This window comes from Amblyomma maculatum, chromosome 2, assembly GCF_055883805.1.
Source record: "Amblyomma maculatum isolate TAMU_Amacu chromosome 2, ASM5588380v1, whole genome shotgun sequence".
Classification (NCBI taxonomy): domain Eukaryota; kingdom Metazoa; phylum Arthropoda; class Arachnida; order Ixodida; family Ixodidae; genus Amblyomma; species Amblyomma maculatum.
The window spans coordinates 46177588-46197886 of record NC_139345.1 but is presented as its reverse complement, the minus strand read 5'-3'; the positions used below and the strand labels follow the sequence as shown (position 1 = coordinate 46197886).

Genomic DNA, 20299 nt, shown 5'->3' with positions numbered 1-20299 from the left:
TTGTTCTCAGGCCATTTTGCCTTCGATTTGAGCTACCGAGAGACGGCTGTATATTCATAAACGATTTGAAGCCATACGAAGCATGGGGAAATAATGCAGTTTGATTAATGTTTCGCTGATTTTAATAAGCACAGACTTTTAGATAAAGCGGCCCAAGAAACCATCAGCATCGTCATTAGCCGGACTATAGCCACCACAGGGCGAAGAAATTTGCCTTATTCCTCCAAGTAATCTGGCCCTGTGCTACCCAACTGCATCTACTTAACGTTTGCAAACTTCTTTACCTCATTCGCCCACCTAACTTTCTGCCGCCCTCTGCTACGCTTTCCTTCCCTTGGAATCTGATTTGTTATCCTCGGCGACCATCGGTTATCCTCTCGTCGCATTAGATGCCTTGCCCATGACCATTTCTTCTGCTTGATTTCTACTAAATTCATTAACTCGAGTTAAATCTCTGACCCTGTATAGGAGATAAAATCACAGAAAGTGAGTCAGTAGTGCATAGGTAATGTTTTTATGAACCAGAGAGCTCAACTTGTCGGTGACGCCCCAACATTCATCATTCGTATCACGGTTGAAATCGAAGCATATATTATCCGGAAAAGAAATAAAAATCTTCATTATCCAAGTGTGGTGGGAGAATTCCACCTCATGACAGAAGCGAACCTTGTGCAATTTTGCATAGAATAAAGCGAACATCCAAATATTTAGTGCCTTTGCTCCTCTAACTTTTAACCGGCGTGAATGAATTCAGGTCGTTAACACAAGTCAATTGTGAGATGGTAGCCGAAATGCTACCCCATTCGTTTTACCATTAATCACAATCATCGCCCGCGAATTTAATTTGTGATAATCGTTTCTGACGATCTGCTCATGTGTACAGCCCACTTATCAGGCATACTGCTACTACTAGGCTAGTATACTACCCTAATATTTTCCAATGCTCACAGTTCGGGTCGCTCGGGAAGCGGCGATGATAATCTACAAAAGTTTAAATCGGCAGCCTGAACCATTACAGCGTGTCAGGCCATAGAAACTTCTGAAAAAAAGTTGAACACAAGAAAACATCAAGCGTTATCTGTTGAAAACACGCGTCGGCAGCTGACAATATGGGGCGAGAAAATGGTGAGCAAGGAAGTAAAAATTATTTTATTTTCGATGCTTCCTAAATAGAAAGAAGAATGACACGAAAGGCGACCCATAAATCGTGAAGCATAAGGTTGGTTGGTTGGTTTGTAGGGTTTAACGTCCCAAAGCGACTCAGGCTATGAGAGAATTTATACCACCTGGGGTTCTTTAACGTGCACTCACATCGCACAGCACACGGGCGCTTTGCTTTTCGCCTCCATCGAAGAGCGGCCGCCGAGGCCGGGATTCGATCCCGCGTCTTTGGGAACAGAAGTCGAGCGCTGTAACCACTGCGCCACCCCAGCGGGGCGGCAAAAGGTTCAGTGAACAGCCTCCTCTCTCAGATATTTTCGTTCATTTGGTAAGACAAGGCCAAGCAGATATTGCATGTGCGCTAGTGAAGGGCTGATTTGGTGCACATTAAGAAATTGTAACTCGACAACAAGAAAAATGATGGTCGCAGAATTGCTGCCGTCTTTATTGGTGTGTGTGTGTGTGTGTGTGCGTGCGTGTGTGTGTGTGTGTGTGTGTGTGTGTGTGTGTGTGTGTGTGTGTGTGTGTGTGTGTGTGTGTGTGTGTGTGTGTGTGTGTGTGTGTGTGTGTGTGTGTGTGTGTGTGTGTGTGTGTGTGTGTGTGTGTGTGTGTGTGTGTGTGTGTGTGTGTGTGTGTGTGTGTGTGTGTGTGTGTGTGTGTGTGTGTGTGTGTGTGTGTGTGTGTGTGTGTGTGTGTGCGTGTGTGTGCGTGTGTGTGTGTGTGCGTGCGTGCGTGTGTGTGTGTGTGTGTGTGTGTGTGCGTGCGTGCGTGCGTGTGTGTGTGTGCGTGTGTGTGTGTTTGTCCTGTTTGTTTTCTTGTTTTGGTTGTCTCATGACAAAACCTCAACCTGCCTACTTTTTTGTTATGGTTTGTTCTCAACAGACTGGACCCTGGAATGTTTGTCCCGATAAAATGAAGCGAAAAATGATATACGAAAGAGCAAAACGTAGGTATATCTCCTTTTTTTTTAATATTCTAGGTTAAGCTTTCTGTATGTTGAGTTGAGGTAAACTTATCTGTGATGAAATGAATTCAGGGACATAATACGGTGTCTAGGTATACTTAAAAATGGCATGGTATGTACGATATGTTATCTCCATTAAGCATAATATCAGGAGCTGCGCTTTCGAACCTGAGGAGGTTTAGAGGCGAGTTCAGATGTTCAGGCCCGAGTGGATAGGATTTTGATAGCCATAGAAAGAAAGAAAGAAAGAAAGAAAGAAAGAAAGAAAGAAAGAAAGAAAGAAAGAAAGAAAGAAAGAAAGAAAGAAAGAAAGAAAGAAAGAAAGAAAGAAAGAAAGAAAGAAAGAAAGAAAGAAAGAAAGAAAGAAAGAACACTGATTTGCCCACCCCGAAATTTCGGTGGGCTACAGCCATTATTGAGTGGGAACAATTTGAAATGTTGATTGAAAGTCGAGATTTATACTCTTTCGCAAAATACCGTGTTGGTTACCGGAGCCGGATCCTCTGTTATTTTTATGCAGTTCTGGTTTAAAAAAACATTCAGAAATGAACTGAGTTGTTATAAAAACATTTGGGTGCATTCTTATGTTTTAATTACGAACGAAACTTTGTCGGTCTTGGAGACTACGAAGCATTGAAAAATTTCACTGAAGCGTTAAAATGAATCAACGTGACACTGAAGATATTGTGCAATATTAGTATCCGCCTTTGCAATATTTGTATGTAATTTTGACGGCAATTTCTCCACCGCAAATAGGCACAAGATATACATTATCCAATTTCTTGATAAATGTTTATTAAGAAACGATGTATGTTTAGAACATTGATTTCCATCTTCCACTTTCTTGAGAAGTGTTTAATAAGAAATGATGTAGTATTTACAACATTTATTTCCATCTTCCAATCAGGAAATTCAGTAGGCTGACTAAAAATAGAAGGCACTGATGTCAAACGTTCGTTCTTTTTTTTTTTTTCTGCCGTTGTGGCATCATGAGCATACGTACAATTTTACTGATAAATAGGCTAGATTTGTCTATTTTAAGATATTCCATACAATGCAGCTATAAAAAATATTCCGTTGTGGTAGTGTGGGAGCAAGGTTTCTATGTCACGATAACTTACGTTCACGCTGTGCTTTCCGCTATCTCTGTATCTTGCTTCTCATCTCTCTTCATCTGTATAAATACTGTAAGACCTCCCGAAACAACCAGCCTGCCCAGTTCAAATTTCTTCTCAGGTCCCAGACTCTTATTTGCAACGATGGTTGGCATGTCATTAATAAAGTATGGTAACACAACCTTCGATGGTGAGAAGGACTGTTGGTCAAAGTGTTTGTTCGTATAATAGTCATGTTAAGAATCATAATTCTCGCATTCTTTTTTTTTTTCCTTCTGTACAATGTATAATTTTTATTTGTCTCACAATTTGCTCTGAATATTTGGTGAGCTGTCTAAATACATACTAATAAGAAAGTAACTCACCTTTAACCACAACACTCCTTGGTGCTTTGATCAGATCCACTTTCTAACTTCTGGCGAGATCATGGTTCTTAAGACGCAAAATTAAGCTTCAGCAGCATTAAACATAAAGCGTCCGCAAAAGGAGACTGTCTCGCTACTACTACTAATGCTTTGTCGCATATAAGTCAGCGTTTAAGTTACAGTGATCTTCTTCTTCTTTTAAGGAAATTTAACGGTCATCTTTTGTCGCGTACAGAGGAAGCACACGCGCCTTTCGCAATTGTTTAAGGATGTCAAGAATAACATTAGGAAAACACCTATGTTTTAAATGAGAGAATATTGGATGACGCAGAAACTGCGTGTTGTGTCAATATATTGGAGATAAAGGAACACTGAAGTCTCAAAGGGATCATTGGACGGACAGACTACAATTCTGGAATGTAAGCAATAAAAAGCATGGAAAAGGCTGACAATGGTGGGAAGCGATACGAGAAGAAAAAGAGATAAAGGGAGGGCACGTGTGAAACGTGAAGGAAAATAGCACGCATGTAAAAGAAATTGAAGCAAGGAACGCAAATAAGATAAAAACCAAAAAAGCGTTTTGAAAAGTTAATTACAAGAGGTAGAAAAAAACTGAAACAACACCATTTTTTATTTATCAGCGCTTATTTCTACTAAAATGGCAAATGCTTGAGAAAAGTCAACTGGCAGAAAATGAAAAATTGCCTGTCATAGAGGAATTCGCATAAGTGCAGAGAAAATCAGTTGAATGAGTTGACTGCAAAATTATTTTGAAATCCTTACTTATGCATGTGATCTTTGAGCTATAGTCCAATGAACATTATTCATTAAGAGCTCTCTATGCCAAATTTTAATCTACCAGCACCTGCATTGTCTCTTTGAAGCTTATACAAACTCCAGCAGCGTCCCGAGGACAAACTGGAGCTCCTTTGCCATTGCTCGATGAGTGTTATGTAACAGCTGCAGCCTAAAGGTCAGGCATATATTAGGCGCGCTTTTCAATGCCTCCCGGCAGCGTTCTTTAGTGCACCGAACTTTGTCAAAAGTGTTAGTGCGTCGCGACACTGATTTCAATGCCTTCATTTGAAATCTGCCTCTGAAGCCTCACCTGGGGCCCGGAGTATATCAACTAATTCTAAGCAACTCAGTGCAGCACCACGCGTATAGCTCGAGTGAAAGCAGAGCCCAGTTTATTTTTTCGATGACCCCTCATTAAGCTTCAAGTATGCGCACCATCAACTAGTCTCAGTGATACCTAAAACCTCCTAAATATATGTCCATACAAATATGACATTAAATTCCTTCAATATTCAAAAGAAATTAATAAGGTTCAGTGGATTTGTAAAAAGGGCGTAATATATATCATCCGCCAGTGCGCAACCCTATTAAAAAATAGCGTCTCTTAGATGTACTATCTTAAGAAGAGAATGACGAAAGCCTACCGAGAGGGTGGCAGTTCTTGGCCCTACGGGGTTAGGACGGTAAGTCAACGCCGCTTGTGGCGGGGGCTAGCCAGCCACCGAATTTTATCTGTTGTAGCCCGTCATTGCACTCGCCACTGTTTTGGTGGTGGTCGACGGCTGTTGCTCTGGCGCGTGTCTTTCTTTCCCTCTTCTTTTACATTTCTTCTCTATTTTCTCTTCTGTTCGCACGAGGCAGCGGAGGTGGCTCAGCTACAGAGCCAGTAGCAGGCCCGTTCATTTTCTTTTCCTTCTTTCTACAGCCACAACAACAAGCCTACCCTTCCTATCATTTGCATCACAATGTTTGCCTCGTATCGTCGTTCTTTGCAGCAGGGCTGCATATAGTGGTTTACAGAAAAGGAAAGGCGTAGCATCTGTCCCACTTTCTACGGCAAGTGTGTGTTTGGATCGTCACTCCTGTCACATGGTGTTCCTTCGCGCATGTTCAAAAGTGGGATGGGAGATGGCAGGAACGCTAGACAAGGAGAACACATCTCGCAGAATCTCGCACAGATTTAATGCCTTTAAGGGATGTGCAAATCTCGAGCACATCCCTCGCACATCCCTTGCATACGGGATTTCGTTCCATGAGCCTAGAAAGGTTTTCGCCCTAACATAAAGGAAAGATACTTTCAAGAGCATTCGTAAGGTTGTATGTATTTGTAACGAAGAAGTGCTAACTAGATTTTGCAGTGCGTAACGGTACCGATATAAAGGAAATGTTTGGTTCGCTACCTTTTTTTAACGTACCAAAGCGCCTTAGGTTATCAGAGACGCCGTAGTGGAGGACTCCGGAAATATCGACCACCTGGGGTTCCTTAGCGTGCGCTGACAACGCACAGCACACGGGCGACTAGCTTTTCCTTCATCCAAAAGCAGCTGCTGCGGTCGGGATTCGATCCCGCGTCCTTTGGCACAGTAGTCGAGCGCTATAATCACTGTTCCACCACGACGGCTGCGATATAAATGAAAGGCATGCAGCTTTATAATGCGCCTATTCTCTTTCTTCAGACTAAGTTTATGTCTGTTTATTCAGTTTTTTTTTTCTTCAAGAAAAAGGCAGAGCGCAACGAAAGAAAGCACGGGGCAGTAATCCAATCTATAGCGTGGCTGGTAATCTTAACCAGAAAAAAAAAAACATAAGAAAGGGCTATAAAGATAGAAGAAGATAACGAACAATTAGAGTGAGTGAATTAGATGGTATAGGCTATCCCTTACGGCGACTGAATTCTTATACTACAGCAGCAAAAGCGAAAGGTTTTGCTTTGCAATCGAAGGATGCGGTCGGCCAGCAGGGACCTTGGCACCAGAGAGCGATCCAACGCTTAGACGCCAAAGTGAAAAAATAGAGAAACGAAGGCTCAAGTGGTTGTCTAAAGTTCGAATATTTCGCATGTAATTAAAATCAGTCCGTGAAATATTTATACAGCTGTCACTCGTAGAAAAAGATGGTACGATCAATAAACAAGCTCATACGAGTGCACGACTCTTTCACTGGTTATGGTTTTTGTTCTGCTAGAGCACGGAAACGAACACCTGAATAAAGGTGAGAAAATGAATATTTTTGCCGCTATTGCCAATATGAATTCTTGACTGAATAAAATAAAAGGAATTTAGGAAGCTTTTTGGCATTTGCTTCGAAGAAGTAGGACAAGAAGTAGCCGCCGAGCTTGTTTCTGAGACATGATCCCGTAATAGTTGACGCTGGTATAATTTGGACAGCAGAAGCAGAGCATTTCGGTGGACTATAGCTGTTCGCAGGTTAAAAATGATCTTCGACAGAAAACTAAAGAGTGCCAATAGTGGCGCAATTCGTATATGTGCTTGAGCTGCTAATTGTGTATTGCGTCCTGTAAGCGTAATATTGACTCAAATAGTAACAGAATCGTTGTCAGCGGGAAGTGTTCAGTTTTATGCATGCCAGGTAAAAATGTTCGTTACAGCACACAAAGCATCGTCAGTGAATGGAAGGGGATGGTCATCAAGCCAGTCACTCATATCGGCTCTGAACTGCTGCTAGAATGGATCGGCAAAAAAAAATATATATATCTGTAATATCTTCCAATGTCAATCCTCACTACCTACGCCTCCAGCTTATATGGTGGATTGCGCTTATGAGAGGTGTAGATAATGACACTGTTGTTTTATTTACAATACTCGTTAACATCACTGAAAAGTGATCTTTTCATGGTACATAACGCTCTGTAAGAACTAATGCTTCTTACGCTGCTAACAGACTGGCAGTAACAGAGAAAGGTGAAAGATTGAAATATTAGCAAGATTTAGCAAATGTTGCTTTTAATGTTTGATTTGAGTTCGCACTGGTCACTAGGTTGGTCAGTGAATGCTACTCAAATTCATTTTTGACACTAACATTAAATTGCACACTCCTCGTGGCGGGATGCTGCAGATGTATTGATTGTTGTGGTGCTATCGAAGATGGGAAACTAAAGTAAGACTCCAAACAACATCACGCAGATTAAAACACTGGTTCAGAATTTACGAGTGTGGGACGCATTAACGAATTCATGAAAGTCAGCTTAGGAACAGAAAAGAAATGAAAACAAAAAGATCAATGACACAACCTCAAACACTTTTCTTTATGTGCACTGCGGGCTGAAGAGGAAAGTATACAACAGTTGAATCTCTTCTGTACTCATTTGTGTGGATGAAACGTTCAGGCTAACGAAAAGGGTTCTACTTAAGTTGAGGACAACGCAGAGGACTATGGTACGAAAAATGGTAGGGGTATACGTTAAGAGTTAGGAAGAATTTAGAATGAGTCAGAGAAATAACTTAAGTTACTGACATTCTAGTAGAAATCAAGAAGAAATGGGCGTGGGCAGAACATGTGCGAAGAGAGGATAACTGATGGTCACTTATGGTAACAAATTGCATTCCAAGGAAAGGAAAGCGTAGCAGGGGGCATAGAAAGTTAGGTGGGCGGATGAGGTTAAGAAGTTCGCAGGGGTCAAGTAAATGCTGCTAGCACAGGACGGAGTTAATTGGATGAATATGCAAGAAGCCTTCTACCTGAAGTTGGTATAGTCCGGCTGATGATGAGGATAATAATAATATTACAAAGTAATAGTGATAATAATAATGATAATGATGGCATTGGTGGTGGTGTAGGGCATTCCTGTCAACGTTCCTAACCTTCAGGTCTTTCATTCATGAATCAATGCACCTTTTAAAACTTGCACGCTTGTTCTCGGAGTAAAAAGTAACTGGTTGGAACGAACACCGCACTCTACCTTGGCTTTTATCTGGAGGGCGTTACACGCACATACCAAACGCTCTTCGTGTCCGAAACACAACAGGCGATGGAGCAGAATCTCGTTTGCCACTTTCTATTACCGGCAGCGATCGCAACAGCTGCGAGCTTGATAGAAGAGTGCCTCGAACACCGTAAAACGTGGTGCGCGGCACCGTAACAATATCACGCTCCTGCGATCGCGCTTTTCATGGCATGTTAAAGCCGTTGCCGCCGCGCGTTGTTCAGCCATTTTCTCAAAAGATTAGCTTCACACCACTTTTTGTTTTCGCTGCTCCACAAATAGAATGTATTGCTAGAAGCCTGTCGACAAGTGAAGCAGCTGGTTCAGAACGGAAAATGTTTGGGAGTGTTGGTTCATCGTCACACAAAGCAAAGCGCGAACAACCCTTATGCTCTCCTCACCTCGCCCTTTGTAGTTTTCTTTTTGCGCTTTCCTTTGTTGGAAGCTGCTGGTGCCCCTAGAGATGGTGCGAGTGGAAAAAGAGCTTTGGCTTTTGGGTCGAGATTTTTAAGACAGTTATTAATCTTTCATGGGGGCGTCATCTTATCGCCAATTTCATCTTTTCTGGTGGTTTAGCATACAAAGCAAGCTTTAGAGCAAATATAGAGCTGCATGTTAAAGTGTATGACAAGTCAGACTAGCTGCAGGTTTAGCCGCCTGTGCATAAATTCCATGCAGCCTTAAGTTACGTGCATAAAAAGTTAATTTGCATGAAGGGGGTGCTTCTTCACTGAGAGAGAGAAAGAGAGACCCTTTATGAAAAACGGAGAGCTTAGCCGGCGTTTAGGTTTTGCTGGCATGCTACTTTGCGTGGGAAAAGGAACCGGGGAGAGAAAAAAGTGAAAAAAAAAAAAAAAAAAGTGGTGAGGAAAATAAAATAAAGAGGGGGACAAAATGCAACCATTAAATGCGTTGTAAGGTGCATCGTGGAGTAATAATATAAAATGAAAATGATGAAATGCATAATTCGAAAAATGTGCTTATAGAGTTCACAGCGTGAAATATGCCCGAGGGTATCAAGTAAGGCAAATTTAGAGTTTATCAAGAAGTCCAATTTCTTTCAAATACGTGAATAGAACGTTCATTGCGATTCTTTGCTGCCTTGGGCAGACTAAATGACCTACAACGCCATCCATTATTAAAGGCACTGGGGAGAGCTTCTCCATGCTATGTTCATACTACGCACGCTCGTCAGCGTACGCATAGCCAGAGTACAACGTAACTATTTGGAAAGGAAGAGCTGCGTACCACTTCAGTGGAGGTTTAATTGCAGATTCGATGAGAGCCAGCAGTGTAAAAAGATGCCAAGAACTACTGTGCAAAACCGAAGAAGACTATTGGCCACGATTAATGATTATCGCGATAATGTACTTTTCGCTTTGCAGTTTTACCCCGCCCAACCTCAAAATGCGTGTTGTTAATATCGCATCTGGCAAGAAAGATAACATTAAATAAAGTTAGTTCATCCCATTAGAGGGGGAAGTACCGCTGATGGCAAGTTCTTAAAAATTATTCTTACTTAGATAAACAAGTGTATATTTCTCGCTCTTCCTAAAACGGATACGCACTCTTGACTGCCTCTAATAACATAAGGTGATAGTTCTTGAGTCATTATAAAGTTCCTCCCGGAAAGAATCATGCCTACCGGATCAAGAAAGGGGGGGGGGGGGGGGGGGCACAATGGGGTGAATTCGACATCCTTGGAATTCTCTACGAGACGAAATGGGTCGAAGGAACACCCCGGCGCTGTCAAAGAACGAAGCTCTATAAAGCGTCCGCAAGTAATCATCAATGCAGCGTTTTCGAAGCTTTCAGAGCAGCTGGCACTTCGGCAATGATAAAGCCAAGGAGAAGCGCGATCGATTTCCCCTAGCGGTCGTGCCTGATTAGGCTGGAAAATAATCGATCGCTTCATTTCACAGGAGACTGCGTGAAGTCAGTAGAACGTCAGTAAAACCTGTTCTAATAATGTCATTCCTGAAGCTAATATGCCCCGTACGCGAAAAGTAGGACTTTTTTGTTTTAGTAAGAGGGAGAGAGAAGAAAATGCCGGATTCTATTCGCCTTCATTGTGCATAATACGCATGCAGGAGAATCACAGAGAAAGCCCGGGACTTGCTTCATCTCACTGCGCGGTCGATATTAAGCATTTAAAGGCCGCTCGCTATATTAAGGATCGCGATATTAAGGATCTTGTGGCTTCGAAGGCCACTGTGGTAGTGCATCCGCCTCGCATTCGGGAAGCACCAAGTAGGTCACCGGTACCGCCGATCGCACCCACCGGGTTTCAACGGGAACAAGCTTTCCCCCGGTCTGGTGCTCGACTCTTCTCCGGTGAAATGCTTCGGAAAGGGGTGATTGACCAAAACATTGCGCCGATAGGAAAGTGATTCGTTCTGCCATCGGGCAACCATAATTCTGTCTCGTGCGGCAAAAGCCCATTATGTGGCCCTTTTTCTTTTTGTAACTGCTGCTGACGCTGATGCTGATGCCGAGGCCCAAAGTGTGAACTCGGACGAACATACACACCTTTGCAGGCTGCGAGGTTGTTCGCAACTAGGTTTAGCCCACCAGAGGAGGAGCGGTGTTTACGGTGCTTCTCCCGAGCACACACCCTTAGAACAGCCGAGTGCCAGGCCGAGGGACGCTTGTACCTATTTTTTTCCGGCGAGTGTGCGATGGTGGGTTTTGAACTGACCACCTCCCGCAGCCGAGACGGATGCTCTAACCACTAGACGACGACTGCTCTGCCCAAGTATGCGGGATGTAATCCCGGCCTCGGCGGCCGCTTTTTGATGGAGATGAAAATGAACGCGCCCGCGTGATGTGCGATGTCTCTGCAGGTTGATGCAACCCAAGCGTCTCTCATAGCCTCAGATGCTTTGAGACGTTAAGCACCACAAATAAAATTATTTGATAAGGATCTCTCCCAATCACTCTTGCTCCATTTTCAGTAGAGATTTTAACGAGCCCCGCCGCAGTGGTAGAGTGGTAAGACGCCCGAAATCTGTGCCGGAGTACCCGGCTTCCATCACGACCACCGACGGCTGCGTTTCGATGGAGGGGAAACGAAGTGGCGTCCGTGTGCTGTGCGATGTCAGTGCTCGTGAAAGATCCCCAGGTGGTCGAAATTACTCCACAGCCCTCGATTATGGCACCCATTTTTCTCTTTCTCCATGCACTCTCACCTTTCTCCTTCCCTTTGCGGCGCGGTTCAGTTGTCTACAGAACAAGTGGGACAAATACTGCGCGTTTCCTTTCGTGTGAACCAATTATTATTATTGTTTTAACGAATATACACGGCCTCAAGACAGCCAAATGCTACCCGTCTGCTTCTCCCTACACTTCACTTTAGTTGAACTGATTTTTCACTGAAAATTGTGGATCCTAGAGTGAAACCAGCCACCAATTACAGCTCGTTCGAACGTCGTACGAGACAAGACCCAGATCAGCTGTCACTAAACGCACTAGGAAACATTGCAGCGCGCGCTCAACTTCCGCCGGGAGAAGAGCGATTTGCTGCAATGAAACAAGCCTCGAGCTCACCAAGAACGCGAACAGGAGTGCTCGCTGTAAGCACGCAATGGCGTGCTGTGATTTCTCTTGGCCTAATTGCAGTTTCTCTTTGAGGGAGAGAGAGACACCTACGTATTTATGCCTGTCTAGTATCGCTGGACCAGAACAACAGGCTCAGCTTGATCCCACACTGGTCTTCACGGAAAAGAGGCCGTAAACATGGGGGAATAGCGTACACACCTTACGATGCCTCAGATGGCCTTCTATTGGCACCGCTCGGACCGAACACGCGAGCGAGGCGGTGGAAGCGTTCCGCATTCCCGTCAAAAGATGCCTATGGAAAGAGGACATTGGGGCAACGGGGCGGAGCTGCGGACCAACGACCTTGACAAGTCATTCGGTCACCTCTCTACCGAATAAGGCCGGAGAACTCTTAAGAGGAGAACACCACGATATGCAGGCGGTGGCAGCGCACAGGCAAAGGCAGGTACCCAAGTCTCAAAGCTTTCGTACAGGTAGCGAAAGTTTGCAACAACATTCGATTGGCCTTAGATCAAGATACTGACAAAACTCACTGCAGACCTGATGCCTCTCTTGTGTGTATCCGAATAACCCAGCTTCGTGTCAGCTGCAGTCACATTCTTCCTACAATTTCATAGTCTGATTGGCTCACCTAACTTTCTGTCGGCATGTGCTAGGCTTGTGTTCTTTTGGAATCCAGTCGGTAACCTTTAGAGAAGATTAGTTTTCTGTGTCCCCCTTTCATGCCCAGCCAGTGCCCATTCCTTCTCAGTAACTTAAACTAGAATGTCAATATTTGTGTTTGTTATTCTATCACGGGCGCTAGGAAAATCTTCGCAATACAGCCACCCACTACGAATGCATTCATAGGTTGCGTGAAAAAAATCTCACTCAATCGAAACCTCAGAAATCATGCCGACATTGTGAAATAATACACACACGTGGCTACACGCGGACTCTATTCCGGATAGGCTTAGGCTATCCACGCTGGCGTTAACCAGAGATTCCGAAACGTCCGTATTCTGGACTACCACCTGAATGCTTTCAGTGTCTTAACGTTACAAATCAAATTTGCGTGCCATTGTTGTTACCGCTGTCCTCAATTTAAGCCGAACACTTTTTTTCAGCTGCCACGTTTTTGCCTCATACGTGAGCACCGGCAAGAAATAGCTGTTACGTGCCTTTCTCTGAGGGATTCTGGTAACCAACCAGTTATAGTTTCGAAGTACTTGCTAATTCCGCCACATCCCAGTCTGATTCTTCTTGTCATATCACTTTCCTTTCCCAGTATTGCTGACGTTATCGGTCTTAAGTAGGCTTATTTCCTATCCGCTTCCAGCGCATTGCTATTGTTAACTTCTGTCTCTTTCCGAGACTGTCGAACATGAGCTTTTCCTTAACCTACTGCTCTGTTTTGTCTATCTAGGTCATTAATCACCCTTTACAATCTCCCCATAGATGCTCTAGCAAAAAAAAATGTCATTAGCGAAATTCCTGATCCCAGAGACATTCTTCATCAATCCTTACTTATAACACTTTCGAGTTCATAATTCTAAATACATGCTTTAAGCAAGCGGTGACTAATACTGCCGAAATTTCGCCCTTTGCCTAACACCGTTCCTTGTGAGAGTTTTATTACATTCTTAATGGAGGTCTGTAGATCCTCTGGAGCCACAACAAATATTGTCTATCTAGTGCTTTCGATTTGGTTTGGATTAGTTTGTGTGGTTTAACGTCCCAAAGCAACTCAGGCTACGTGAGACGCCGCAGTGGAGGACTCCAGAAATTTAGATCACCTGGGGTTCTTTAACGTGCACTGACATCGCACAGCACACGGGAGCATTGCTTTTCGCCTCCATCGAAAAGCGGCCGCTGAGGCCGGGATTCGATGCCGCGTTCTTGGGAACAGTAGTCGAGCGCCGTAACCACTGCGCCACCCCGGCGGGGTTCTAGTGCTTTCATCTATGGCTCATAAAGATCCTCATTTCGCAATGTCTGCATGACGGCCGGGGTTTTGATTGAATGAGATGCTTTCTAATAATACATATATGCATGTACACAGGATTTTCCGAATGACTGTTGACAGTGTGGATTTCGTCTATTGTAGAAATGCCTTTACGAACGGCTGTCTGATCATTTGGTGAAGTGAAGTCTAAGGTAGCCTCTAATATATACATGTTACCTTTGTAAATACCTTGTACGCAGCGTTAGCCCACTGAATGGGATAATGTTGGCGTTATAAAAGATTTTGGTACCCATGAGGTGATCAGGCATTGTGTATATAAGATGGCCAGTTTTAGAGTGCAGTTCTTAGGCACCTAATATTCTCTTGAGCGGCGTCGGACTGTCTGACGAATGGCTGCTTTGAGGTCCTAAGGGACGCTAGGCTTATATCTCGCTTTTAAATGTAGGACGCTATCGCGTCCTACACTTAAAAGCGAGATATAAGCTTACCCGGGATAGGATTCCCGTGTAGCCATCATGTTTCAATCGAGAAATATCCCCCTTGGGCAAACGATTTTTCTCTGCCTCGGGTAACCTTCCGTGGTCATACGGAATATTGACGCCCATCAAATCCGTTTCAACTTTCACGCACATTGCCTTTACCGCGCATAGACTTTTACCAATGGGACAAACGAGAGAATTCAGCCGAGGTGTAAAGACAAAAACGAATATATTAAAGCAGCTATATGCAAAAAAAAAAAAAAAAACATTTCTTTCCCACTTTCCTCAACCGACTGTTGTGAAAATCCCTCGAAACGCTCAAAACTTTCTCTTTGAGAAGCAGCCGTTGTCGCAGTACGTACAACACATCTCCCTCCATGTGGTCGACCGAGTTCCATCGGAGGGCTTTCTTCATCTCAATCAATGATTAGGAAAGGATTTTAACTTGACGAGCGAAGATGCTTGTTCACGTTAGGTGTGGTCTATGACTACAGGTACGTGCAAGCACATGGTCTTCGGATTTATTTTTGTGTCAGTAGAGCTCAGAATCAAAACACGTTAAAAGCTGAGCTTAAACCCAGAAGAGCGGCGCAACGAGGACAACCCGAGGAGAGAAATCACAAAACAGGCGTACAATACCAACTGTATATTAGAATCAAAGAAGTCCAAACTTCCTCTTTCGCACACACATGCACACTAAACTCGCATTCCTCTTCTGGGCCCTGCAGATCCGTTTGTTGTTGTTGTTGTGCCCTCAGTTAAGGGCACATACCCTCGAGGTGTATTGGCTACACATGTATTCAGTAGAAAGGGAGTTATGCTGTTAGATATGAGATATGTTTGCCCACCAATAAAAGTTTGTTTTCTCTCTTCGTGTTGCCCTCGCTGCGCCGCTGGTCTCGGTACCATGCACCAATTAGCCACACAAACTGTTAAGCTGAGCTCAAATTTCGAATAACTGAGTGTGAAAATGTCAGTTTATATATATTTTTGTGTCACTATATCTCTAAAGGTTCAAAAAATCTGCCTGACGCTGGCCAGACGTTTTCCTCCTTCGGATGCATTTGAGGCTTTGTTTACTTCGTTTCTGTTGCCGGCGGAACGTGTGAGTGCCCTTCTCTACTGCCACTCTCATTATCATCCTTATTACTTCTGCAACTGCTTAGATCAGAGTAGGTCTCGGCTACTTTCGCTACTTTATCCATACTGGCAAGTGGTACTGCCCTGATTGTCTCCCAGAATATGTCTCTGAAGGGTGCATATTATATACCGATGCATCACATACTGCAGAGCGAGGAGTTACTTCTGTGTATAGTCCCTCTCATCCGCATCTCAACACTCACGTGACATATACCGCGGATACGTGCACCCCTCTGGCACTGTAACTTCAAGCAATTTACAATGCCATACATTCCCTTCCACCAGTTCCTACATTCAATGCAGTTCATCTTTACACAGACTCTCTCACTGCTCTTAAACAGCTTAAGGCCGTTCGACGCACATTCCAAATAACGCAGTCCATACATTTGCTCTGTTCAAAGTACCCATGTCCTATTCGCATACACTGGATTCGCGTCCATGCTCGCGATCCACATAATATTCAAGCGGATGCTATGACGCATATAAACACATCACGCGATCCACCACCTTCACCTCTTCCCCCAGATCCGTTCCTGTCCCACGTTTCCGATTCGCAAGTTCTGCGCCAGCGAACACGCGCTCTCGTTACTCCGTGTTCGCACCCTCTCCCCCGTAGTCTTACTCGGCAGGAGGAGGTGAGAGTGCGCCGGATCCGGGCAGGGGCGGCTCTGACCCCATCTGTTCGACATCGATGGCGGGAAAAAGATCTACCAGTGACTGACAGGTGCCCTCACTATGACACTCCACCTGACGTCTGCGATGTGCGTCACTTGTTGTGGACGTGTCCATCAACGACTCACATTAGGCAACGGATAATCATGAAGGTGGGCCTGCGGTGGAATAGCGATAGTGATTATGAGAAATGGACTATGAACAATCGCTATACTGCCAACCTTCTCGAATACATAAGCGCAACTGGACTTCACTCCTTCTTTTAACTTTCTATCTCCTGCATCCCATTCCCGCTTTCTCAACGTATGCCTTGTGGCAAACTCTTCGACAAAAAAAAAAAAAAAAAAAAAGATATGTTTTTGGTTTTGCCAACTCCTAGCTTAATTCCTTCCGACCACTTTCGAACTACCACCGCTCTCTAGGCTATGCTGATTTTATCCGTATTATACCTCTTTATGTAGGATACTGCATTTATTAATTTTTATAACCCTGGCAGTTGCGTCGTTCTTGCTTGTTATCAAGATTTACCTCTCTGGCGTAGCATAACCAACTCTGTCCTTTCATCAGGTTCGTTACCGGTATAATCTTACACTATACTACCACCTCTTTGTAGTGAGGACGCAGTATTCGTGTATATGAAATTATTGTTCATTGCACTAATTCAATCAACCTTCGTTACAGCCGAACATCAGTTTTGCAGAAAGCTCCTGAATTTCTCTACTATCCTTCTTACCGGTAATTCAGTAATGGACTTTTTCCTAGCTTATTTGTTTCATGCAACTTTAAACTAGACTCTTTCGAGGCCGTACCATATGGTCATCACATCGCTCCCTTCCAATGATCTACACTCGTGCACAATGCCACGATGCGCACTGCCGGTGTTTTTGCTTGCTGATGGTAGTATTAAGGTATTTCTAATTGGTAAATTATGAAGGTACAAGTAACTTCACCTGCGTTTTCTAGAGCTCATGTCATTTCAAGCCACTACCTGCCCTCCAGTCTGCTTGTCGATTACTCTGCCATTGAGGCCGCCCATCTCTACAATATACTCAGTTTCTAAATAACTTACTGCGGATTCTGCGACTGTTACATGATAATTATGACGGGAGGTAGGCGCTTTGGCGTGTGCAATCTTTCATTCATACCTCTAGTTAAGCTTAACTTATATACCCGCCAGCTCGATAATGCTATAAAATTCTTTTATTCTTCATGTATATCCATCCTGGCCAAGAACCCTACACTTGGTTATCTTTTCTCCTCTAAACTCTCATAGCACAGAGCATGCCTTTGACCACCCGGGGTTCTTTCACGAGCTCAGACATCGCGCAGAACCCAGGCGCCAAATGCGGCCGCCGAGGCCGGGGCTCAATCCCACGTCCTTAGGCTCAGCAGCTGAGGGCTTGTGATTGCATGTTAAACATAACGAGTTCGCATGAGATAATAGACGTATAAATAAAGGGCTTAACTATCAAGCGATCGATAGAGTTTATATATGGAAATGAGGATTAATAAAAGAAGGCGAGGGCCATTAACGCTTTTGCAACATACATGTTTACCCACGCCCGCCCAATAATTCATAATGCATCTTTTTGGGAAAGTTTGGCTTCAGTTGCAACTGACGTGCGATGGCTGTGATGCCAGAGACGAGCTCTATTCACGCAAATCAGAACACAATCCGCACGTAAATTTCTGTTTTTTCCCTCGTTTTGCCATTTTGGTTTTTACGCAGGTTTCTTCCAGAGTTGCTTAAAATTAAAAGTAATAAAGAAGCAATCATTTTGCAATTTTTCTGCGCCTCACATGCCCTCGGAGTATCAATTATCTATGACGTCACATTCGTCGTTCGACAGTTTGAACCAGAACAGAAACGACACCAAAGAAAAATTCCTCTTTATATCATCTCTCTCTCTTGCTCTTTCTCTCAATCCCCTTTGATCGACATGCTTTTGAATCCTGTACGCGTTAATACAAAGGCAGAAGAGGACAAAATTTGATACCTCTACTCCTGGCCTCGCCACCCCTCCCCCCTCCGCCTCCCGCCTTAGCAGTTTTGTTTTTCTTTCTTCGCGGGCTAAGTAGTTGAACTTACCTGCTTTTTTTTTCTCATCATTTTAGTTTTCTTCGAAGGTTCAAGCCTAACACAGTGTCGGTTGAACTAAAAGTTACTTTAGCTTTTGCGAACAGCAAAGGGAAATTGTTGGCGCAGTAAGCACAGTCCGATTCTTCTGCACTGCAGTTGTATTTGCATTCCGTTCTTTTCGATTTATGGCTTTTTTACGACAGGCATTTCTGGGATAAATTATTTGGGTAACATAAGCTCCACGAACCCTTTTGGATCCTTGTTCATGGACATTCTCTTCGCCGCTAGCTTAATCTTTAATTCCTTAATTTCCTCCTATCTCACACATATGTATTAGCATACAGTCGTAACATACAACATTATTTCAAAGATCTCTCGACATATATACCAAGTTCTGGTTCAACAAAGACATGAGAACGTGCTCAAGTGGCTTAGGAGTGGCAGGTTCGTATCGATATCAAGGGCCAAAGGTAGGCTTGCCATCTTCGCATGCACGTGGCAGATCCGCCGACCAATCAATCCCTGGCCATGTTCCCTGGCATCTACCATCTTCAAATTAAGGCTCTTGACTCTTCGCCGACAACCTCATCGCCTTTTAGAAAGCATCCCCCAAAGTTTTCGCGTTATATAAGAACGAGAATTCATTGTATTATGCGAACAAAATATTAGTTTTTTTTTTACATCGCTATAACGACTCACATAATTTTCGCCTTAAAGCAGCAAATAGCGCTGGTCTCGTGCATCAATCGAAGATTGCTTTGACAAAGAAAGATCTTTGGGGATTCTCATGTATAAAGCAGTCGTCACTTCTCATTCGTGAGAAGGGAGGAGAGGATCTCAGGCAGATATCCACTATCTCGAAACCTCCGTAGCTGCACGCTGGTGCAAGTCAGGCAGACACATGCGGACCATTTGCACAATGTTACAAGCCCTACAATTACAATCTCTTCAGTACATGAAACTGCCGTTAGAGCTAGGGATTTGCCGCCGATGGGGACAGTGACGTGTATTTGCCTTCAAGGGTGATAAGCTGATACAGCCCTGTTTTGCGCTTTGGTCGCATCTAACGTCTTCCTCTCTCAGCTTGAACTGGACCGGCCGTACTAACCGTTCGGTTCGGTGCTCCACTGACGTCCATGGTGCTCGGACGTTTTTCTTGCTGCAGTGGTTTGCATGCTAATTTAGCTTCAAAGTTTTTGCCCGCTTAACGCTGCCGAGAAGGCAATGCGATGACAATTAGTACACGACGATGATTTTCTTTTGATTTTATAGCTGTTGTGCGTATTTCAAACTTATTGTGGCCTGCAGGACCTAGGTAAAACTCCCAATTTTTTCAATAATTTTACCCTAGAAAACAATATGTTGTGAAGAGGAGCGATGCAATAATGACCTAAATTGTATACGTGCACACATGAACGGCGCCATGAAAAAAAAAAATCTCGTGACTAAATCTGTTCTGACATCGTTCAAAATATGACTATCTTTTGTATTACGTTCTCCACTAAAAGATGGCGGTGGCGGCCAGGATGCCCTAGAAAAAGCAGCAGCAGATAGGTCAGGGGTATGATTGCACCTAATCAAAAAATACTGGGTAGTTGATAGCACCGGCAATATAATCTCAAATGTCGTGCGTGTTTCGTGGAAATAAACCAGCAGGCCACACTGCTGAGTTGTGAGGAGGAAATGCGAAAATCTGTATAATGCCAACCTATAGCATGTTCAAAGGTAGACCTTCAGCGGTTATTATTAACGCGCAATGTGCAGTATTCAAAAGCCATTTGTTGAATGGAATATGCAGCGGGGCGGATACAAGCAGGGAAAAATGTTTCTCATGTACTGAGTAATTATCTTTAATGCATTAATAATTTATGTTCACTGCAATTAGCATTTGTATTTGCATGCGTATCTTTTCTAAATTTGCCCTCGTAGATTATTCTATTTTGTAAAATTTTAAAAATGTGGTTATGTCCTTAAGCATGCACATATAAGCACGCATGCTAAACCGTGGCTATCTGTAAGGGGTGAAGGAGGTGTTGCATATAGCGCTTTGACACACACATACGCGCGCGCGCACACACA

General features: G+C 43.7%; 1 protein-coding gene across 1 annotated transcript in view; it reads left to right on the top strand.

The window, feature by feature from the left end:
• Positions 1 to 20299, top strand: part of LOC146198555 (adipokinetic hormone/corazonin-related peptide receptor variant I-like) — a 240497-nt gene that overhangs the window by 195165 nt on the left and 25033 nt on the right. The gene's annotated exons all lie outside the window — the stretch shown is intronic.